This window comes from Cherax quadricarinatus, chromosome 55 (genome assembly GCF_038502225.1).
Source record: "Cherax quadricarinatus isolate ZL_2023a chromosome 55, ASM3850222v1, whole genome shotgun sequence".
In the NCBI taxonomy this organism is placed as follows: domain Eukaryota; kingdom Metazoa; phylum Arthropoda; class Malacostraca; order Decapoda; family Parastacidae; genus Cherax; species Cherax quadricarinatus.
In genome coordinates this window covers 22354234-22376733 of record NC_091346.1, presented here as the reverse complement: position 1 = coordinate 22376733, position 22500 = coordinate 22354234, and positions in this window count along the sequence as shown.

Below are 22500 nucleotides of genomic sequence, written 5' to 3'. Positions count from 1 at the left end.
TTATCAGGAGGAGAGTGGTCGAACACCTGGAAAGGAACAAGATTATAAATGAAAACCAGCATGGGTTCATGGAAGGCAAATCTTGTATCACAAACCTCCTGGAGTTTTGTGACAAGGTAACAGAAGTAAGACACGAGAGAGAGGGTTGGGTAGATTGCGTTTTCCTAGACTGCAGGAAGGCCTTTGACACAGTTCCCCACAAGAGATTAGTGCAGAAGCTGGAGGATCAGGCACACGTAAAAGGAAGGGCACTGCAATGGATAAGGGAATACCTGACAGGGAGGCAGCAACGAGTCATGGTACGTGAAGAGGTATCACAGTGGGCGCCTGTTACGAGCGGGGTCCCACAGGGGTCAGTTCTAGGACCAGTGCTATTTTTGATATATGTGAACGACATGATGGAAGGAATAGACTCTGAAGTGTCCCTGTTCGCAGATGACGTGAAGCTGATGAGAAGAATTAAATCGGACGAGGATGAGGCAGGACTGCAAAGAGACCTGGAGAGGCTGGACATGTGGTCCAGTAACTGGCTTCTCGAATTCAATCCAGCCAAATGCAAAGTCATGAAGATTGGGGAGGGGCAAAGAAGACCGCAGACAGAGTATAGGCTAGGTGGACAAACCAGTGTACTCTGTACCAGTGCACTCTGTACCAGTGTACTCTGTACCAGTGTACTCTGTACCAGTGTACTCTGTACCAGTGTACTCTGTACCTGTGTACTCTGTACCAGTGTACTCTGTACCAGTGTACTCTGTACCAGTGTACTCTGTACCAGTGCACTCTGTACCTGTGTACTCTGTACCTGTGTACTCTGTACCTGTGTACTCTGTACCTGTGTACTCTGTACCTGTGTACTCTGTACCAGTGTACTCTGTACCTGTGTACTCTGTACCTGTGTACTCTGTACCAGTGTACTCTGTGCAGTGTACTCTGTACCAGTGTACTCTGTACCAGTGTACTCTGTACCAGTGTACTCTGTACCAGTGTACTCTGTACCTGTGTACTCTGTACCTGTGTACTCTGTACCAGTGTACTCTGTACCAGTGTACTCTGTACCTGTGTACTCTGTACCAGTGTACTCTGTACCAGTGTACTCTGTACCAGTGTACTCTGTACCAGTGTACTCTGTACCTGTGTACTCTGTACCTGTGTACTCTGTACCAGTGTACTCTGTACCAGTGTACTCTACCTGTGTACTCTGTACCTGTGTACTCTGTACCAGTGTACTCTGTACCAGTGTACTCTGTACCAGTGTACTCTGTACCTGTGTACTCTGTAGTGTACTCTGTACCAGTGTACTCTGTACCTGTGTACTCTGTACCAGTGTACTCTGTACCAGTGTACTCTGTACCTGTGTACTCTGTACCAGTGTACTCTGTACCAGTGTACTCTGTACCAGTGTACTCTGTACCTGTGTACTCTGTACCAGTGTACTCTGTACCAGTGTACTCTGTACCTGTGTACTCTGTACCAGTGTACTCTGTACCAGTGTACTCTGTACCAGTGTACTCTGTACCAGTGTACTCTGTACCTGTGTACTCTGTACCTGTGTACTCTGTACCAGTGTACTCTGTACCAGTGTACTCTGTACCTGTGTACTCTGTACCAGTGTACTCTGTACCTGTGTACTCTGTACCAGTGTACTCTGTACCAGTGTACTCTGTACCAGTGTACTCTGTACCAGTGTACTCTGTACCAGTGTACTCTGTACCAGTGTACTCTGTACCAGTGTACTCTGTACCAGTGTACTCTGTACCAGTGTACTCTGTACCTGTGTACCTGTGTACTCTGTACCTGTGTACTCTGTACCAGTGTACTCTGTACCAGTGTACTCTGTACCTGTGTACTCTGTACCAGTGTACTCTGTACCAGTGTACTCTGTACCAGTGTACTCTGTACCAGTGTACTCTGTACCTGTGTACTCTGTACCTGTGTACTCTGTACCAGTGTACTCTGTACCAGTGTACTCTGTACCTGTGTACTCTGTACCAGTGTACTCTGTACCAGTGTACTCTGTACCAGTGTACTCTGTACCTGTGTACTCTGTACCAGTGTACTCTGTACCAGTGTACTCTGTACCAGTGTACTCTGTACCAGTGTACTCTGTACCTGTGTGCTCTGTGTACTCTGTACCTGTGTACTCTGTACCAGTGTACTCTGTACCAGTGTACTCTGTACCAGTGTACTCTGTACCAGTGTACTCTGTACCACTCTGTGTACTCTGTACAGTGTACTCTGTGTACTCTGTACCAGTGTACTCTGTACCTGTGTACTCTGTACCTGTGTACTCTGTACCAGTGTACTCTGTACCAGTGTACTCTGTACCAGTGTACTCTGTACCAGTAGTGTACTCTGTACCAGTATACTCTGTACCTGTGTACTCTGTACCAGTGTACTTTGTACCAGTGTACTCTGTACCAGTATACTCTGTACCAGTGCACTCTGTACCTGTGTACTCTGTACCTGTGTACTCTGTACCTGTGTACTCTGTACCAGTGTACTCTACCTGTGTACTCTGTACCTGTGTACTCTGTACCAGTGTACTCTGTACCAGTGTACTCTGTACCAGTGTACTCTGTACCTGTGTACTCTGTACCAGTGTACTCTGTACCAGTGTACTCTGTACCAGTGTACTCTGTACCTGTGTACTCTGTACCTGTGTACTCTGTACCTGTGTACTCTGTACCTGTGTACTCTGTACCAGTGTACTCTGTACCAGTGTACTCTGTACCAGTGTACTCTGTACCAGTGTACTCTGTACCAGTGTACTCTGTACCAGTGTACTCTGTACCTGTGTACTCTGTACCAGTGTACTCTGTGTACTCTGTACCTGTGTACTCTGTACCAGTGTACTCTGTACCAGTGCACTCTGTACCTGTGTACTCTGTACCAGTGTACTCTGTACCTGTGTACTCTGTACCTGTGTACTCTGTACCAGTGTACTCTGTACCTGTGTACTCTGTACCTGTGTACTCTGTACCTGTGTACTCTGTACCAGTGTACTCTGTACCAGTGTACTCTGTACCAGTGTACTCTGTACCAGTGTACTCTGTACCTGTGTACTCTGTGCATGTGTACTCTGTACCAGTGTACTCTGTACCAGTGCACTCTGTACCTGTGTACTCTGTACTCTGTACCAGTGTACTCTGTACCTGTGTACTCTGTACCTGTGTACTCTGTACCAGTGTACTCTGTACCAGTGTACTCTGTACCTGTACCTGTGTACTCTGTACTCTGTACCACTCTGTACCAGTGTACTCTGTACCAGTGTACTCTGTACCTGTGTACTCTGTACCAGTGTACTCTGTGTACCAGTGTACTCTGTGCCACTGTGTACCTGTGTACTCTACCAGTGCACTGTGTACCAGTGTACACTATATCTGTGTACTCTGTACTAGTGCACTCTGTACCAGTGCACTCTGTACCAGTGCACTCTGTACCAGTGTACTCTGTACCTGTGTACTCTGTACCAGTGTACTCTGTACCTGTGTACTCTGTACCTGTATACTCTGTACCAGTGCACTCTGTAAGAGTGCACTCTGTACCAGTGCACTCTGTACCAGTGTACTCTGTGCCAGTGCACTCTGTACCAGTGTACTCTGTACCAGTGCACTCTGTACTAGTGCACTCTGTACCTGTGCACTCTGTATCAGTGCACTCTGTACCAGTGCACTCTGTACCTGTGCACTCTGTAGTTCCTGTGTACTCTGTACCTTGTGTACTCTGTACCAGTGCACTCTGTACCAGTGTACTCTGTACCATAAGTGTACTCTGTACCTGTGTACTCTGTACCCCTGGCTGCCAGTGTACTCTGTACCAGTGTACTCTGTACCTAGTGTACTCTGTACCAGCCTGTCATGCACTCTGTACCAGTGCACTCTGTACCAGTGAACTCTGTACCAGTGTAATCTGTATCAGTGCACTGTACCAGTGCACTCTACCAGTGCACTCTGTACCAGTGTACTCTGTACTAGTGCACTCTGTACCAGGTGTACTCTGTACCATTGTACTCTGTACCTGTGCACTCTCTACTAGTGCACTCTGTACCAGTGCACTCTGTACTAGTGCACTCTGTACCAGTGTACTCTGTACCTTTGTACTCTGTACCTGTGCACTCTCTACTAGTGCACTCTGTACCAGTGCACTCTGTACCAGTGTAATCTGTACCTGGCACTGTGTACCAGTGCACACTGTACCAGTGCACTCTGTACCAGTGAACTCTGTACCAGTGTAATCTGTATCAGTGCACTGTACCAGTGCATTCTATACCAGTGTATTCTGTACATATGTACTCTACATGTGCACTCTGTACCAGTGTACTCTGTATCAGTGCACTCTATACCAGTGCACTCTGTACTTGTGCACTCTGCACCAGTGTACTCTGTACCTGTGTACTCTGTACCAATGCACTCTGTACCTGTGTACCCTGTACGAGTGCACTCTGTACAAGTGCACTCTGTACCAGTGTACTCTGTACCAGTGTACTCTGTACCAGTGCACTCTGTACCAGTGTACTCTGTACCAGTGTACTCTGTACCAGTGTACTCTGTACCAGTGTACTCTGTACCAGTGTACTCTGTACCAGTGTACTCTGTACCTGTGTACTCTGTACCAGTGTACTCTGTACCAGTGTACTCTGTACCAGTGTACTCTGTACCAGTGCACTCTGTACCTGTGTACTCTGTACCTGTGTACTCTGTACCAGTGCACTCTGTACCAGTGTACTCTGTACCTGTGTACTCTGTACCTGTGTACTCTGTACATGTGTACACTGTACCAGTGCACTCTGTACCAGTGCACTCTGTTCCAATGTACTCTGTACCTGTGTACTCTGTACCTTTGTACTCTGTACCTGTGTACTTTGTACCTTTGTACTCTGTACTAGTGCACTCTGTACCAGTGTACTCTGTACCTGTGTACTCTGTACCTTTGTACTCTGTACTAGTGCACTCTGTACCAGTGTACTCTGTACCTGTGTACTCTGTACCTTTGTACTCTGTACTAGTGCACTCTGTACCAGTGTACTCTGTACCAGTGTACTCTGTACCAGTGCACTCTGTACTAGTGCACTCTGTACCAGTGTACTCTGTACCAGTGTACTGTGTACCTGTGCACTCGGTACCAGTACCCTCCATACCAGTGCACTCTACACCAGTGCATTCTATACCAGTGTATTCTGTACATATGTACTCTGTACATGTGTACTCTGTACCAGTGTACTCTGTACCAGTGTACTCTGCACCAGTGCACCCTGCACCAGTGCACTCTGTAACAGTGTACTCTGTAACAGTGTACTCTGTACCAGTGCACTCTGTACCAGTGCACTCTGTACCTGTGTACTCTGTACCAGTGTACTCTGTACCAGTGTACTCTGTACCAGTGTACTCTGTACCAGTGTACTCTGTACCAGTGTACTCTGTACCAGTGTACTCTGTACCAGTGTACTCTGTACCTGTGTACTCTGTACATGTGTACTCTGTACCAGTGTACTCTGTACCAGTGTACTCTGCACCAGTGCACCCTGCACCAGTGCACTCTGTAACAGTGTACTCTGTAACAGTGTACTCTGTTTCAGTGCACTCTGTACCTGTGCGCTCTACTAGTGCACTCTGTACAAGTGCACTCTGTACCTGTGTACTCTGTAACAGTGTACCCTGTAACAGTTTACTCTGCACCAGTGCACTCTATACCAGTGCACTCTGTACCAGTGTGCTCTGTACCTGTGTACTCTGTACTGGTGCACTCTGTGCCAATGCACTCTGTACCAGTGCATTCTGTACTTGTGCACTCTTTACAAGTGCACTCTGTACCAGTGTACTCTGTTCTAGTGCACTATGTACTAGTGCACTTTGTACTAGTGCACTCTGTATCAGTGCACTCTGTACCTGTGTACTCTGTACCAGTGCACTCTGTACCAGTGCACTCTGTACCAGTGCATTCTGTACTAGTGCACTCTTTACAAGTGCACTCTGTACCAGTGTGCTCTGTACCAGTGTACTCTGTACCAGTGCACCCTGCACCAGTGCACTCTGTAACAGTGTACTCTGTAACAGTGTACTCTGTACCAGTGCACTCTGCACCAGTGCATTCTGTACCAGTGTACTCTGTATAGGTTTTGTGTGTGTGTGTATGTGTGTGTGTGTGTACTCACCTATTTGTACTCACCTATTTGTGGTTGCAGGGGTCGAGTCCTAGCTCCTGGCCCCGCCTCTTCACCGGTTGCTACTAGACCCTCTCTCTCCCCGCTCCATGAGCTTTATCAAACCTCGTCTTAAAACTGTGTATGGTTCCTGCCTCCACTACGTCATTTTCTAGGCTATTCCACTGCCTTACAACTCTATGACTGAAGAAATACTTCCTACTATCTCTCTGACTCATTTGTGTCTTCAACTTCCAGTTGTGGCCTCTTGTTTCTGTGTCCCCTCCCTGGAACATCCTGTGTGTGTGTGTGTGTGTGTGTGTGTGTGTGTGTGTGTGAGTGTGTGTGTGTGTGTGTGTGTGTGTGTGTGTGTGTGTGTGTGTGTGTGTGTGTGTGTGTGTGTGTGTGTGTGTGTGTGTGTGTGTGTGTGTGTGTGTGTGTGTGTGTGTGTGTGTGTTATGCGAAAGATAGAGACGTCTCCCACAAAGAGATAAAGCTAACACGAAGGTTCGTATTAGGTGGGATATCTGCCAGAGATCATCTCCTGGGCCTACATTACCTCAGACGGCACCTCAGCACCAGAGGGAAGGTGAGGTAGGCGCTTGTCTCACCCTGAGACGGGAGGCAGCAAGGTATCGAGGCTGGGTGGGAGGCAGCAAGGTATCGAGGCTGGGTGGGAGGCAGCAAGGTATCGAGGCTGGGTGGGAGGGAGGCAGCAGGGTATCGAGGCTGGGTGGGTGGGAGGCAGCAGGGTATCGAGGCTGGGTGGGAGGCAGCAAGGTATCGAGGCTGGGTGGGAGGCAGCAAGGTATCGAGGCTGGGTGGGAGGCAGCAAGGTATCGAGGCTGGGTGGGAGGGAGGCAGCAAGGTATCGAGGCTGGGTGGGAGGGAGGCAGCAAGGTATCGAGGCTGGGTGGGAGGCAGCAAGGTATCGAGGCTGGGTGGGAGGCAGCAAGGTATCGAGGCTGGGTGGGAGGCAGCAAGGTATCGAGGCTGGGTGGGAGGCAGCAAGGTATCGAGGCTGGGTGGGAGGCAGCAAGGTATCGAGGCTGGGTGGGAGGCAGCAAGGTATCGAGGCTGGGTGGGAGGGAGGCAGCAGGGTGTCGAGGCTGGGTGGGAGGCAGCAAGGTATCGAGGCGGGGTGGGAGGCAGCAAGGTATCGAGGCTGGGTGGGAGGCAGCAAGGTATCGAGACTGGGTGGGAGGCAGCAAGGTATCGAGGCTGGGTGGGAGGCAGCAAGGTATCGAGGCTGGGTGGGAGGCAGCAAGGTATCGAGGCTGGGTGGGAGGCAGCAAGGTATCGAGGCTGGGTGGGAGGCAGCAAGGTATCGAGGCTGGGTGGGAGGCAGCAAGGTATCGAGGCTGGGTGGGAGGCAGCAAGGTATCGAGGCTGGGTGGGAGGGAGGCAGCAGGGTATCGAGGCTGGGTGGGAGGCAGCAAGGTATCGAGGCTGGGTGGTAGGCAGCAAGGTATCGAGGCTGGGTGGGAGGCAGCAAGGTATCGCGGCTGGTGGGGAGGGAGGCAGCCGGGTATCGAGGCTGGGTGGGAGGCAGCACGGTATCGAGGCTGGGTGGGAGGCAGCAAGGTATCGAGGCTGGGTGGGAGGCAGCAAGGTATCGAGGCTGGGTGGGAGGCAGCAAGGTATCGAGGCTGGGTGGGAGGCAGCAAGGTATCGAGGCTGGGTGGGAGGCAGCAAGGTATCGAGGCTGGGTGGGAGGCAGCAAGGTATCGAGGCTGGGTGGGAGGCAGCAAGGTATCGAGGCTGGGTGGCAGGCAGCAAGGTATCGAGGCTGGGTGGGAGGGAGCAAGGTATCGAGGCTGGGTGGGAGGGAGCAAGGTATCGAGGCTGGGTGGGAGGCAGCAAGGTATCGAGGCTGGGTGGGAGGGAGGCAGCAGGGTATCGAGGCTGGGTGGGAGGGTGGCAGCATGGTATCGTGGCTGGGTGGGAGGGAGGCAGCAGGGTATCGAGGCTGGGTGGGAGGCAGCAAGGTATCGAGGCTGGGTGGGAGGCAGCAAGGTATCGAGGCTGGGTGGGAGGGAGGCAGCAGGGTATCGAGGCTGGGTGGGAGGGAGGCAGCAAGGTATCGTGGCTGGGTGGGAGGGAGGCAGCCAGGTATCGTGGCTGGGTGGGAGGGAGGCAGCAGGGTAGCGAGGCTGGGTGGGAGGGAGGCAGCAAGGTAACGAGGCTGGGTGGGAGGGAGGCAGCAAGGTAGCGAGGCTGGGTGGTAGGGAGGCAGCAGGGTAGCGAGGCAGGGAGGGAAGGAGGGAGGAAGGAAACCAGGTCAGGTAGGACAGAGATACCATGAACCACGAAGGCCTACCTGTGGCCTCCTTCAGTGTTTTATTTCTTCAGTGTATAGTTCCCTCGGGACGGAAGTACCGGCGAATCAACATAAATGAATGAAGAGTATAGTTCCTTCAGCTATAATAATCTCAGACTCTGTGGAAGTGACTGACGTTAACAATAATAATACAAAAAACAAAATCTACGTTATACATCCTTACAGATTTCCCTGTTGAAGACGTGAGTCAATAAGTTCCTGTACTGATGATACAGCAGTCATCTGTCAGGATGATGGATGACCAGCTGTCAGCTGTTTGGTGGTAGCAGAAGCGCGCCTGGTGGCAGGACAGGACCGGGCAGGGAAGTCTCTCTCTAGATGACGAGGCAGGGGAAGGAAAGTCTCTCTAGATGAAAAGGCAGGGGAAGGAAAGTCTCTCTAGATGACAAGGCAGGGGAAGGAAAGTCTCTCTAGATGACAAGGCAGGGGAAGGAAAGTCTCTCTAGATGACAAGGCAGGGGAAGGAAAGTCTCTCTAGGTGGCAAGGCAGAGGAAGGAAAGTTTCTCTAGGTGGCAAGGCAGGGGAAGGAAAGTCTAGATGACAAGGCAGGGGAAGGAAAGTCTCTCTAGATGACAAGGCAGAGGAAGGAAAGTCTCTCTAGGTGGCAAGGCAGGGGAAGGAAAGTCTCTCTAGGTGGCAAGGCAGGGGAAGGAAAGTCTCTCTAGGTGGCAAGGCAGGGGAAGGAGTCCTTGCAAAGACTCAGGGACTGTAGAACTTGTCATTCCTTGTTCATTACTCAGTCTTTCCAGGGACGTTAAGGATGATGAACGTTGAAGAAGTGACAGGAGTGGGACGAAGAATAGTTGGAGAGTAGTGGGATAGAGGATAGTTTGAAGAGGAGTGGGATGTATTTTTTTTTATTAACCCCCCCTCCCCCAAAAAATGGATCGTCAGTATTATGCTGCCGCCCTATTATATATGATATTTACACAGTGGGAACAAAATTAACTTACGTTTTCCCTGCCTTTTCCATCCCAGCTCAGGCTGACGGATATCAGCCAGAGTTGGAAGACTTTCAGGAGAGTAATGAGAATATCGTCAAGGATTCCAGGAGCTACGGTAGCTTCAAAGGTTTCCTTCCAGCAGAACTGCAGTTACTGTCACTTAGACAGAGAACAGTTAAATGGAAAGGGAGTTGGCTGTGGATGTCTAGTATATGTAAGGGGAGGGAGGGATGGGACAAAATGATTGGATGAGGATAGGAGTGGATGGAATGCAGAGAAGAGAGATGGAGGAAAAAGAGAAAGTGATGCTGAGAACGTAAGTAAGAGAAGACAGCAATAAAGAAAAAGAGAAAGCACAAAAGAGCGAAGAAAAGAAAAAAATCTTGTCAAGCAAGATAGCTGCAAAGATTCTTCCAAGATATCAAGATACTCCCAAGATCTGTTTATTTTATAATGTTCAACTGTTGTGTACTTTGACATTGTATAGAACCAGCCCAGAGCCATACCAGTGTACTCTGTACCAGTGTACTCTGTACCAGTGTACTCTGTACCAGTGTACTCTGTACCAGTGTACTCTGTACCAGTGTACTCTGTACCAGTGTACTCTGTACCAGTGCACTCTGTACCAGTGTACTCTGTACCAGTGTACTCTGTACCAGTGTACTCTGTACCAGTGTACTCTGTACCAGTGTACTCTGTACCAGTGTACTCTGTACCAGTGCACTCTGTACCAGTGCACTCTGTACCAGTGTACTCTGTACCAGTGTACTCTGTACCGGTGTACTCTGTACCGGTGTACTCTGTACCGGTGTACTCTGTACCGGTGTACTCTGTACCAGTGTACTCTGTACCAGTGTACTCTGTACCAGTGCACTCTGTACCAGTGCACTCTGTACCAGTGTACTCTGTACCAGTGTACTCTGTACCAGTGTACACTGTACCAGTGTACTCTGTACCGGTGTACTCTGTACCAGTGTACTCTGTACCAGTGCACTCTGTACCGGTGTACTCTGTACCAGTGTACTCTGTACCAGTGCACTCTGTACCAGTGCACTCTGTACCAGTGCACTCTGTACCAGTGCACTCTGTACCAGTGTACTCTGTACCAGTGCACTCTGTACAAGTGTACTCTGTACCAGTGCACTCTGTACCAGTGTACTCTCTACCAGTGCACTCTGTATCAGTGCACTCTGTACCAGTGCACTCTGTACCAGTGCACTCCGTACCAGTGCACTCTGTACCAGTGTACTCTGTACCAGTGCACTCTGTACCAGTGTACTCTGTACCAGTGCACTCTGTACCAGTGTACTCTGTACCAGTGCACTCTGTACCAGTGCAGTCTGTACCAGTGTGCTCTGTACCAGTGTACCCTGTACCAGTGTACTCTGTACCAGTGTACTCTGTACCAGTGTACTTTGTACCAGTGTGCTTTGTACCAGTGTACTCTGTACCAGCGTACTCTGTACCAGCGTACTCTGTACCGGTGTACTCTGTACCGGTGTACTCTGTACCAGTGTACTCTGTACCGGTGTACTCTGTACCGGTGTACTCTGTACCAGTGTACTCTGTACCAGCGTACACTGTAACAGTGTACTCTGTACCGGTGTACTCTGTACCGGTGTACTCTGTACCAGTGTACTCTGTACCAGTGCACTCTGTACCAGTGTACTCTGTACCAGTGCACTCTGTACCAGTGTACTCTGTACCAGTGCACTCTGTACCAGTGCACTCTGTACCAGTGCACTCTGTACCAGTGTACTCTGTACCTGTGTACTCTGTATCATTGTACTCTGTATCATTGTACTCTGTATCATTGTACTCTGTATCATTGCACTCTGTACCAGTGAACTCTGTACCTTTGTACCAGTGTACTCTACCAGTGTACTCTGTACTCCGGTGTACTCTGTACCGGTGTACTCTGTACCAGTGTACTCTGTACCGGTGTACTCTGTACCGGTGTACTCTGTACCAGTGTACTCTGTACCAGCGTACACTGTACCAGTGTACTCTGTACCGGTGTACTCTGTACCGGTGTACTCTGTACCAGTGTACTCTGTACCAGTGCACTCTGTACCGGTGTACTCTGTACCAGTGTACTCTGTACCAGTGCACTCTGTACCAGTGCACTCTGTACCAGTGCACTCTGTACCAGTGTACTCTGTACCAGTGCACTCTGTACCAGTGCACTCTGTACCAGTGTACTCTGTACCAGTGCACTCTGTACCAGTGCACTCTGTACCAGTGCACTCTGTACCAGTGCACTCTGTACCAGTGCACTCTGTACCAGTGTACTCTGTACCAGTGCACTCTGTACCAGTGTACTCTGTACCAGTGCACTCTGTACCAGTGCACTCTGTACCAGTGCACTCTGTACCAGTGCACTCTGTACCAGTGCACTCTGTACCAGTGCACTCTGTACCAGTGCACTCTGTACCACTGCACTCTGTACCACTGCACTCTGTACAAGTGTACTCTGTACCAGTGCACTCTGTACCAGTGCACTCTCTACCAGTGCACTCTGTATCAGTGCACTCTGTACCAGTGCACTCCGTACCAGTGCACTCTGTACCAGTGTACTCTGTACCAGTGCACTCTGTACCAGTGTACTCTGTACCAGTGCACTCTGTACCAGTGCACTCTGTACCAGTGTACCCTGTACCAGTGTACTCTGTACCAGTGTACTCTGTACCAGTGTACTTTGTACCAGTGTGCTTTGTACCAGTGTACTTTGTACCAGTGTACTCTGTACCAGTGTACTCTGTACCAGCGTACTCTATACCAGTGTACTCTCTACCAGTGTACTCTGTACCAGTGCACTCTGTACCTGTGTACTCTGTACCAGTGTACTCTGTACCAGTGCACTCTGTACCAGTGTACTCTGTCAGTGCACTCTGTACCAGTGTACTCTGTACCAGTGTACTCTGTACCAGTGCACTATGTACCAATGCACTCTGTACCTGTGTACTCTGTACCTGTGTACTCTGTACCAGTGTACTCTGTACCTGTGTACTCTGTACCAGTGTACTCTGTACCAGTGCACTCTGTACATGTGTACTCTGTACCAGTGTACTCTGTACCAGTGTCCTCTGTACCAATGCACTCTGTACCTGTGTACTCTGAACCAGTGCACTCTGTACCTGTGTACTCTGTACCAGTGCACTCTGTACCTGTGTACTCTGTACCAGTGCACTCTGTACCTGTGTACTCTGTACCAGTGTACTCTGTACCAGTGCACTCTGTACCAGTGTACTCTGTACCAGTGTACTCTGTACCAGTGTACTCTGTACCAGTGCACTCTGTACCTGTGCACTCTGTACCAGTGCACTCTGTACCAGTGTACTCTGTACCAGTGTACTCTGTACCAGTGCACTCTGTGCCTGTGTACTCTGTACCAGTGTACTCTGTACCTGTGTACTCTGTACCAGTGTACTCTGTACCAGTGCACTCTGTTCCTGTGTACTCTGTACCAGTGCACTCTGTACCTGTGTATTCTGTACCAGTGCACTCTGTACCAGTGCACTCTGTACCAGTGCAATCTGTACCAGTGTACTCTGTACCAGTGCACTCTGTACCTGTGTACTCTGTACCAGTGCACTTTACCAGTGCACTCTGTACCAGTGTACTCTGTACCAGTGCACTCTGTGCCAGTGCACTCTGTACCAGTGTACCCTGTACCAGTGTACTCTGTACCTGTGTACTCTGTACCAGTGCACTCTGTACCAGTGCACTCTGTACCAGTGCACTCTTTACCAGTGCACTCTGTACCAGTGCACCTGGAGACGTGTATCACCGAGTTTTCAGTAGTATCAGTTACCAGTAGTGTCAGTAGTATGTGACTCATACCAACCGTTACTGATTCACTGTCTACGTGATCACTGACTGTTACTGAGTCATTGTGCTGAACATAGCATGATGTTTAAATGCCTCTTACCCTCCGGGCACGGTACAAGTAGTTCTAGTCGAGACGTAAGTGAGTAGACAGGTCAGGCTTGGCGCTCCTCCTCTAGTACTCATAACTGTAGTTACCAGCCGTCTTATGTGTCTGTTTTTACCCAATTCCAGCATTCGAACCCCATAAGACATCTTTGCAAGATCTCAAGATACTCCCAAGATCTTTGCAAGATCTCAAGATACTCCCAAGATCCTTGCAAGATCTCAAGATACTCCCAAGATCTTTGCAAGATCTCAAGATACTCCCAAGATCTTTGCAAGATCTCAAGATACTCCCAAGATCTTTGCAAGATCTCAAGATACTCCCAAGATCTTTGCAAGATCTCAAGATACTCCCAAGATCTTTGCAAGATCTCAAGATATATCTTTGCAAGATCTCAAGATACTCCCAAGATCTTTGCAAGATCTCAAGATACTCCCAAGATCTTTGCAAGATCTCAAGATACTCCCAAGACTCCAAGTTTTCAAGATCTTTGCAAGATCTCAAGATACTCCCAAGATCTTTGCAAGATCTCAAGATACTCCCAAGATCAAGATACTCCCAAGATCCTTGCAAGTTTTCAAGATACTCCCAAGATCTTTGCAAGATCTCAAGATACTCCCAAGATCTTTGCAAGATCTCAAGATACTCCCAAGATCCTTGCAAGTTCTCAAGATACTCCCAAGATCCTTGCAAGTTTTCAAGATACTCCCAAGATCCTTGCAAGATCTCAAGATACTCCCAAGATCCTTGCAAGATCTCAAGATACTCCCTGTCTGACTTGGACCATTTACAAAGTCACACTAACACAACAGAGTGAGGGAGCCAGTATATAGGCGAGGGAGACAGGGACGGGAGAGAAAGAAAAAGAAGAGAGAAAATAAAAGAAGTGGTAGTGTTTCCCTCACTTTCGTATGTGAGTGGGACTTTGTAAGTGGTCCAAGACGGACCGAAACGTCGTCGTAAGCTTCTCTCTCCGATGCGCTGCTTATTTATATTTTGTTCCAGTCAGGGTATTGTGCCGTTTTGTTCTTCTCGGTGTGTATTATGAGGTCAATACAATAGCTCCAGTTTCCCCCGAGTGAAGCGATAGTTTGATAACTATCAACTATTGTCTACACCACCCAAGTTCCAGAGGTAAACAGAAAACATCAGAAGATTTCAAACAACAGCGTACACGAGGAGGACGAAGTTGGAAGTCGCAACAGGAGAAGTCGAGAGAAGAAATGCCAAAAACTTGGGGAAGGGGTCAAAATTGTATAAGGTGGAAATTAATCAGTTTGTCTGTTTTGGGTTATTCTACACATGCTGCTGTGTATGATAATTTATGTAACTGTGTTTGTGTGTGCTGTACCTGAATAAGCTTGCATGCTTGCTTGCTTACTAAGATTTTGGTCTTGAGGGAGGGCGAGAGGTCTGTATTCCTTTAGGCTCGAGTCGTAGTGTCCATCACTGGACGTTATAGGCGTATCTGTTAGCGTATGTGTTTATCAACTAATCTTCTTGGCGTATTTGTCTGTCTTGTATCAGGGGACTTCCATGGGATATCTGTATCTTGGGACGTCCATGAGATATCTCTGACAGGGGACGTCCATAAGATACCTGTATCAGGGGACGCCCATGGGATATCTGTATCTTGGGACGTCCATGGGATATCTCTATCAGGGGACGTCCATGGGATATCTATCAGGGGACGCCCATGGGATATCTATCAGGGGACGCCCATGGGATATCTGCATCTTGGGACGTTCATTGTGTATTAATCAGGACATACCCCTGTAGTATATATCAGGGGACGTTGTCCATAGGGAATTTATCCATCAGGAAATCTGAGGACACCCGTGAGGTATCTGAGGACGTTCGTGACGTGTCTATCTATCAGCAGACATGGACTCGCCTTGATAGACACACCATGGGATATGTCTGTCAGAAAAGGACCGCAGGACATCTGTCAGGAGACACCGTCCACGGGGTATCATCAAAGGACGGCGTCCACGGGGTATCTATCAGTGGACGTCGTTCACAGGGTATCTATCTATCAGGGCAGGGCACTGGGACGGGCAAGGTAGGCTGATGTCAGTGGACAGTCTCGTGTCAGCTGTTATCGTCTGAGTGGCCACTGACATGTTCTGTTAAGTACTGTGTTGCGTCCTGGTCTGATGGGGCCCCCTGATTGTCTGCCCATGGCCCTGTGGGCACCTCCCATCACTCCCAGGGGACTCTGCATCACTCCGATGGTCACTACATCACTCTCAAGGGGGGGGGGTGATGTAGTCACTCCCACAGGTTGCAGTGATGCTCTAAGTCTCTTGATCCAAGTAATTAGAGCTATCCCTTCTCTTGGATCGAAATGTGCTGCCCAAAACAGTGAAAGAAACAGCACAACATTTCGACCCAAGTGACGGGAGCAGTTCACAAGTAACCTCCTGCACCTACGAGAGGAAACCCATGATACGACGTTTCGCTCCATCCTGGACCACTGTCAAGTTGGGAAACTTTTCAGTCAGTTCAGAGCTTTAAGCTCTATATAGAGCGGAACTTTGTGCTAATTAAAGTCTGTTTAGTGACGTATTTACGTTTAGCATTGATGCGTTCAGCCATATTGACGTATGTACGTGTGTGTGTGTGTGTGTGTGTGTCTCTATGTTTACACTCGCCCATCTGTACGTACCTATTAGTGGTTTAAGGGGTCGAGTTGTAACTCCTGACCCCGTCTCTTTGCTGGTCGCTACTAGGTTCACCCTCTCCCCCTTGTTTTATCGAACCGTGTCTTAAAGCTGTGTGTGTGTGTATGTGTGTGTGTGAGTGAAAATCTCTACCGGGATCTCACTCCAGACGAAGTTTCGGGTCAGTCTTTGTATTGATAAGCATCGACGTGTGAGCGAGTCGGCCCAGGCGTTCGCAGAGCTCTTCTGGGGTCTTTTTTTGAGCGCCAGAATGTTTGTGGGGGCACAAGGAGCTCTAAAGGCATTGCCAACACTCGAGGAGCTTTTCCAGATGCTCGAAAGCTTTTCCAGGTCCTCAGGTTTTTCCAGATCCTCAGGAGGCTTTCCAGGTTCTCAGAAGGCTTTCCCAGGTCCTCAAAAGGCTTTTCTAGATTATCAGAAGGCTTTCCAGGTACTTAGAAGGCTTTTCCAGACTTAAAAAAATTTCTCTTCCAGGATCTCAAAATACTTTTTTTTCATACCATTAGAGATCGTTCACCCAAAAATCGAAGGCATTTTTTCAGGCCCAGAAGAGACTTAGACCTCGACGTTTTTGCAGGAGCTCAAGAGGTTTTTCAAGAGCTCGAAAGGCGTTTCTCGAGTTTAAAGGCTTTCTCAAGTCAAAAGGTCTTTTCAGGTTCTTATAACACTTGTCATCTTATAACACATGTTATAAGATAACACAAGGACAATCAACCTAAAAATTAACTGTTTCCTGGACAATCAACCTAAAAATTAACTTTTTCCTGGACAGTCAACCTAAAAATTAACTGTTTCCTGGACAATCAACCTAAAAATTAACTGTTTCCTGGACAATCAACCTAAAAATTAACTGTTTCCTGGACAATCAACCTAAAAATTAACCTTTTCCTGGAAATTCAACCTAAAAATCCACTCTTTTTTCCACACTAACCCGAAGCCATGTCTGTCAAACTCGCCTTGAAGACCAGAAGCTCAGTGATAGAGCTCTCGGCTCGCATCCGAAGAGACTTAGGTTCGATTCCCAAGCAGGGAGAAACACATGGGTGAGACATAAGGGCACGTCTGCTAACACCTGCTGTGTACCTAGCAGTAAGTAGGTACCTGAGTGTTAGCGTACCATTGGAACTGGCTGCCTGACGCTGTGTTAATATGACTTAGATAAGGCTGGGGGTTGAAATGAGTTGAGAATAACAGCTCTTAGCTTGTAAATGAGTTGAGCTAGGAAAACAGCTCTTAGCTTGTAAATGAGTTGAGGTAGGATATCCACTTAGCTTGTAAACGACCTGAAGTCAGATAACATCTCTTTGTAAATGAACTGAGATGAGATAACATGTCTTAGTCTGTAAATGAGGTAAGGTATGATAGCTGTAAACTCAACTAGGTAAACAGAGATCATGTCAGCGCAACTTTGGTGGTGGGGAGAGGTCGTGGGAGGAAGTGGGAGGTCGTGTGAGGTCGGTGTCAGGTAGTAAAGATCATTAAGGGGGTCGGGTGGTTGTCCAGAGATTAATTAGCCTCCTACAGTTTGTTACTTAATAATCTGCCGTGGAAAATTAACCCAGGTGTGTGGTTTACGGCCCAGAGTTAGTCTAACCGGAGGTATTTGTTGGTTGTGAATTGTTCCAGTCATGGTATTGTGGGTTGTGAATTGTTCCAGTCATGGTATTGTGGGTTGTGAATTGTTCCAGTCATGGTATTGTGCGTTGTGAATTGTTCCAGTCATGGTATTGTGGGTTGTGAACTGTTCCAGTCACGGTATTGTGGGTTGTGAATTGTTCCAGCCATAGTATTTTGGATTTATGAATTGTTCTGTCCACGGTATTGTAGATTTGTAGTGAATTGTTCCAGTCTTGGTATTTTAGGTGTGTGAATTGTCCCAGACAAGGTATTGTTGTGAGTTATGAGCTGATCCAGTCAAGGTACTTAGAGATGGTAGTTACTAAGTGATAGTAACTGCAGCTCTGGTGGAGGGTGACCTTTAATGCTGTCGTAGCTGATGAACCTTTAATGCTGTCGTAGCTGATGAACCTTTAATGCTGTCGTAGCTGATGAACCTTTAATGCTGTCGTAGCTCATGAACCTTTAATGCTGTCGTAGCTGATGAACCTTTAATGCTGTCGTAGCTGATGAATCTTTAATGCTGTCGTAGCTGATGAACCTTTGATGCTGTCGTAGCTGATGAACCTTTGATGCTGTCGTAGCTGATGAATCTTTAATGCTGTCGTAGCTGATGAACCTTTGATGCTGTCGTAGCTGATGAACCTTTAATGCTGTCGTAGCTGATGAACCTTTAATGCTGTCGTAGCTGATGAACCTTTAATGCTGTCGTAGCTGATGAACCTTTAATGCTGTCGTAGCTGATGAACCTTTAATGCTGTCGTAGCTGATGAACCTTTAATGCTGTCGTAGCTCATGAACCTTTAATGCTGTCGTAGCTGATGAACCTTTGATGCTGTCGTAGCTGACGAACCTTTAATGCTGTCGTAGCTGATGAACCTTTAATGCTGTCGTAGCTCATGAACCTTTAATGCTGTCGTAGCTGATGAACCTTTAATGCTGTCGTAGCTGATGAACCTTTAATGCTGTCGTAGCTGATGAACCTTTAATGCTGTCGTAGCTGATGAACCTTTGATGCTGTCGTAGCTGATGAACCTTTAATGCTGTCGTAGCTCATGAACCTTTAATGCTGTCGTAGCTCATGAATCTTTAATGCTGTCGTAGCTGATGAACCTTTGATGCTGTCGTAGCTGATGAATCTTTAATGCTGTCGTAGCTGATGAACCTTTGATGCTGTCGTAGCTGATGAACCTTTGATGCTGTCGTAGCTGATGAATCTTTAATGCTGTCGTAGCTGATGAACCTTTGATGCTGTCGTAGCTGATGAACCTTTAATGCTGTCGTAGCTGATGAACCTTTAATGCTGTCGTAGCTGATGAACCTTTAATGCTGTCGTAGCTGATGAACCTTTAATGCTGTCGTAGCTGATGAACCTTTAATGCTGTCGTAGCTGATGAACCTTTAATGCTGTCGTAGCTCATGAACCTTTAATGCTGTCGTAGCTGATGAACCTTTAATGCTGTCGTAGCTGATGAACCTTTAATGCTGTCGTAGCTGATGAACCTTTAATGCTGTCGTAGCTGATGAACCTTTGATGCTGTCGTAGCTGATGAACCTTTAATGCTGTCGTAGCTGATGAACCTTTAATGCTGTCGTAGCTGATGAACCTTTAATGCTGTCGTAGCTGATGAACCTTTAATGCTGTCGTAGCTGATGAACCTTTAATGCTGTCGTAGCTGATGAACCTTTAATGCTGTCGTAGCTGATGAACCTTTAATGCTGTCGTAGCTGATGAACCTTTAATGCTGTCGTAGCTGATGAACCTTTAATGCTGTCGTAGCTGATGAACCTTTGATGCTGTCGTAGCTGATGAACCTCTGATGCTGTCGTAGCTGATGAACCTTTAATGCTGTCGTAGCTGATGAACCTTTGATGCTGTCGTAGCTGATGAACCTTTAATGCTGTCGTAGCTGATGAACCTCTGATGCTGTCGTAGCTGATGAACCTTTAATGCTGTCGTAGCTGATGAACCTCTGATGATGTCGTAGCTGATGAACCTTTAATGCTGTCGTAGCTGATGAACCTTTAATGCTGTCGTAGCTGATGAACCTTTAATGCTGTCGTAGCTGATGAACCTTTAATGCTGTCGTAGCTGATGAACCTTTAATGCTGTCGTAGCTGATGAACCTTTAATGCTGTCGTAGCTGATGAACCTTTAATGCTGTCGTAATGCTGCGTAGATGAACCTTTAATGCTGTCGTAGCTGATGAACCTTTAATGCTGTCGTAGCTGATGAACCTTTAATGCTGTCGTAGCTGATGAACTGTCTAGCTGATGAACCTTTGATGCTGTCGTAGCTGATGAACCTTTAATGCTGTCGTAGCTGATGAACCTTTAATGCTGTCGTAGCTGATGAACCTTTAATGCTGTCGTAGCTGATGAACCTTTAATGCTGTCGTAGCTGATGAACCTTTAATGCTGTCGTAGCTGATGAACCTTTAATGCTGTCGTAGCTGATGAACCTTTAATGCTGTCGTAGCTGATGAACATTTAATGCTGTCGTAGCTGATGAACCTTTAATGCTGTCGTAGCTGATGAACCTTTGATGCTGTCGTAGCTGATGAACCTCTGATGCTGTCGTAGCTGATGAACCTTTAATGCTGTCGTAGCTGATGAACCTTTGATGCTGTCGTAGCTGATGAACCTTTAATGCTGTCGTAGCTGATGAACCTCTGATGCTGTCGTAGCTGATGAACCTTTAATGCTGTCGTAGCTGATGAACCTCTGATGATGTCGTAGCTGATGAACCTTTAATGCTGTCGTAGCTGATGAACCTTTAATGCTGTCGTAGCTCATGAACCTTTAATGCTGTCGTAGCTGATGAACCTTTAATGCTGTCGTAGCTGATGAACCTCTGATGCTGTCGTAGCTGATGAACCTTTAATGCTGTCGTAGCTGATGAACCTTTGATGCTGTCGTAGCTGATGAACCTTTAATGCTGTCGTAGCTGATGAACCTTTGATGCTGTCGTAGCTGATGAACCTTTAATGCTGTCGTAGCTGATGAACCTCTGATGCTGTCGTAGCTGATGAACCTTTAATGCTGTCGTAGCTGATGAACCTTTGATGCTGTCGTAGCTGATGGACCTTTGATGCTGTCGTAGCTGATGAACCTTTAATGCTGTCGTAGCTGATGAACCTCTGATGCTGTCGTAGCTGATGAACCTTTAATGCTGTCGTAGCTGATGAACCTTTGATGCTGTCGTAGCTGATGAACCTTTAATGCTGTCGTAGCTGATGAACCTTTGATGCTGTCGTAGCTGATGAACCTTTAATGCTGTCGTAGCTGATGAACCTTTGATGCTGTCGTAGCTGATGAACCTTTAATGCTGTCGTAGCTGATGAACCTCTGATGCTGTCGTAGCTGATGAACCTTTAATGCTGTCGTAGCTGATGAACCTTTGATGCTGTCGTAGCTGATGAACCTTTGATGCTGTCGTAGCTGATGAACCTTTGATGCTGTCGTAGCTGATGAACCTTTAATGCTGTCGTAGCTGATGAACCTTTGATGCTGTCGTAGCTGATGAACCTTTGATGCTGTCGTAGCTGATGAACCTTTGATGCTGTCGTAGCTGATGAACCTTTGATGCTGTCGTAGCTGATGAACCTTTAATGCTGTCGTAGCTGATGAACCTTTAATGCTGTCGTAGCTGATGAACCTTTAATGCTGTCGTAGCTGATGAACCTTTAATGCTGTCGTAGCTGATGAACCTTTGATGCTGTCGTAGCTGATGAACCTTTAATGCTGTCGTAGCTGATGAACCTTTAATGCTGTCGTAGCTGATGAACCTTTGATGCTGTCGTAGCTGATGAACCTTTGATGCTGTCGTAGCTGATGAACCTTTGATGCTGTCGTAGCTGATGAACCTTTGATGCTGTCGTAGCTGATGAACCTTTGATGCTGTCGTAGCTGATGAACCTTTGATGCTGTCGTAGCTGATGAACCTTTGATGCTGTCGTAGCTGATGAACCTTTGATGATGTCGTAGCTGATGAACCTTTGATGCTGTCGTAGCTGATGAACCTTTGATGCTGTCGTAGCTGATGAACCTTTGATGCTGTCGTAGCTGATGAACCTTTGATGCTGTCGTAGCTGATGAACCTTTGATGCTGTCGTAGCTGATGAACCTTTGATGCTGTCGTAGCTGATGAACCTTTGATGCTGTCGTAGCTGATGAACCTTTGATGCTGTCGTAGCTGATGAACCTCTGATGCTGTCGTAGCTGATGAACCTTTGATGCTGTCGTAGCTGATGAACCTCTGATGCTGTCGTAGCTGATGAACCTTTGATGCTGTCGTAGCTGATGAACCTTTGATGCCGTCGTAGCTGATGAACCTTTAATGCTGTCGTAGCTGATGAACCTTTGATGCTGTCGTAGCTGATGAACCTTTGATGCTGTCGTAGTTGATGAACCTTTGATGCTGTCGTAGCTGATGAACCTTTAATGCTGTCGTAGCTGATGAACCTTTGATGCTGTCGTAGCTGATGAACCTTTGATGCTGTCGTAGCTGATGAACCTTTGATGCTGTCGTAGCTGATGAACCTTTGATGCTGCCGTAGCTGATGAACCTTTGATGCTGTCGTAGCTGATGAACCTTTGATGCTGTCGTAGCTGATGAACCTCTGATGCTGTCGTAGCTGATGAACCTTTGATGCTGTCGTAGCTGATGAACCTTTGATGCTGTCGTAGCTGATGAACCTTTGATGCTGTCGTAGCTGATGAACCTTTGATGCTGTCGTAGCTGATGAACCTTTGATGCCGTCGTAGCTGATGAACCTTTAATGCTGTCGTAGCTGATGAACCTTTGATGCTGTCGTAGCTGATGAACCTTTGATGCTGT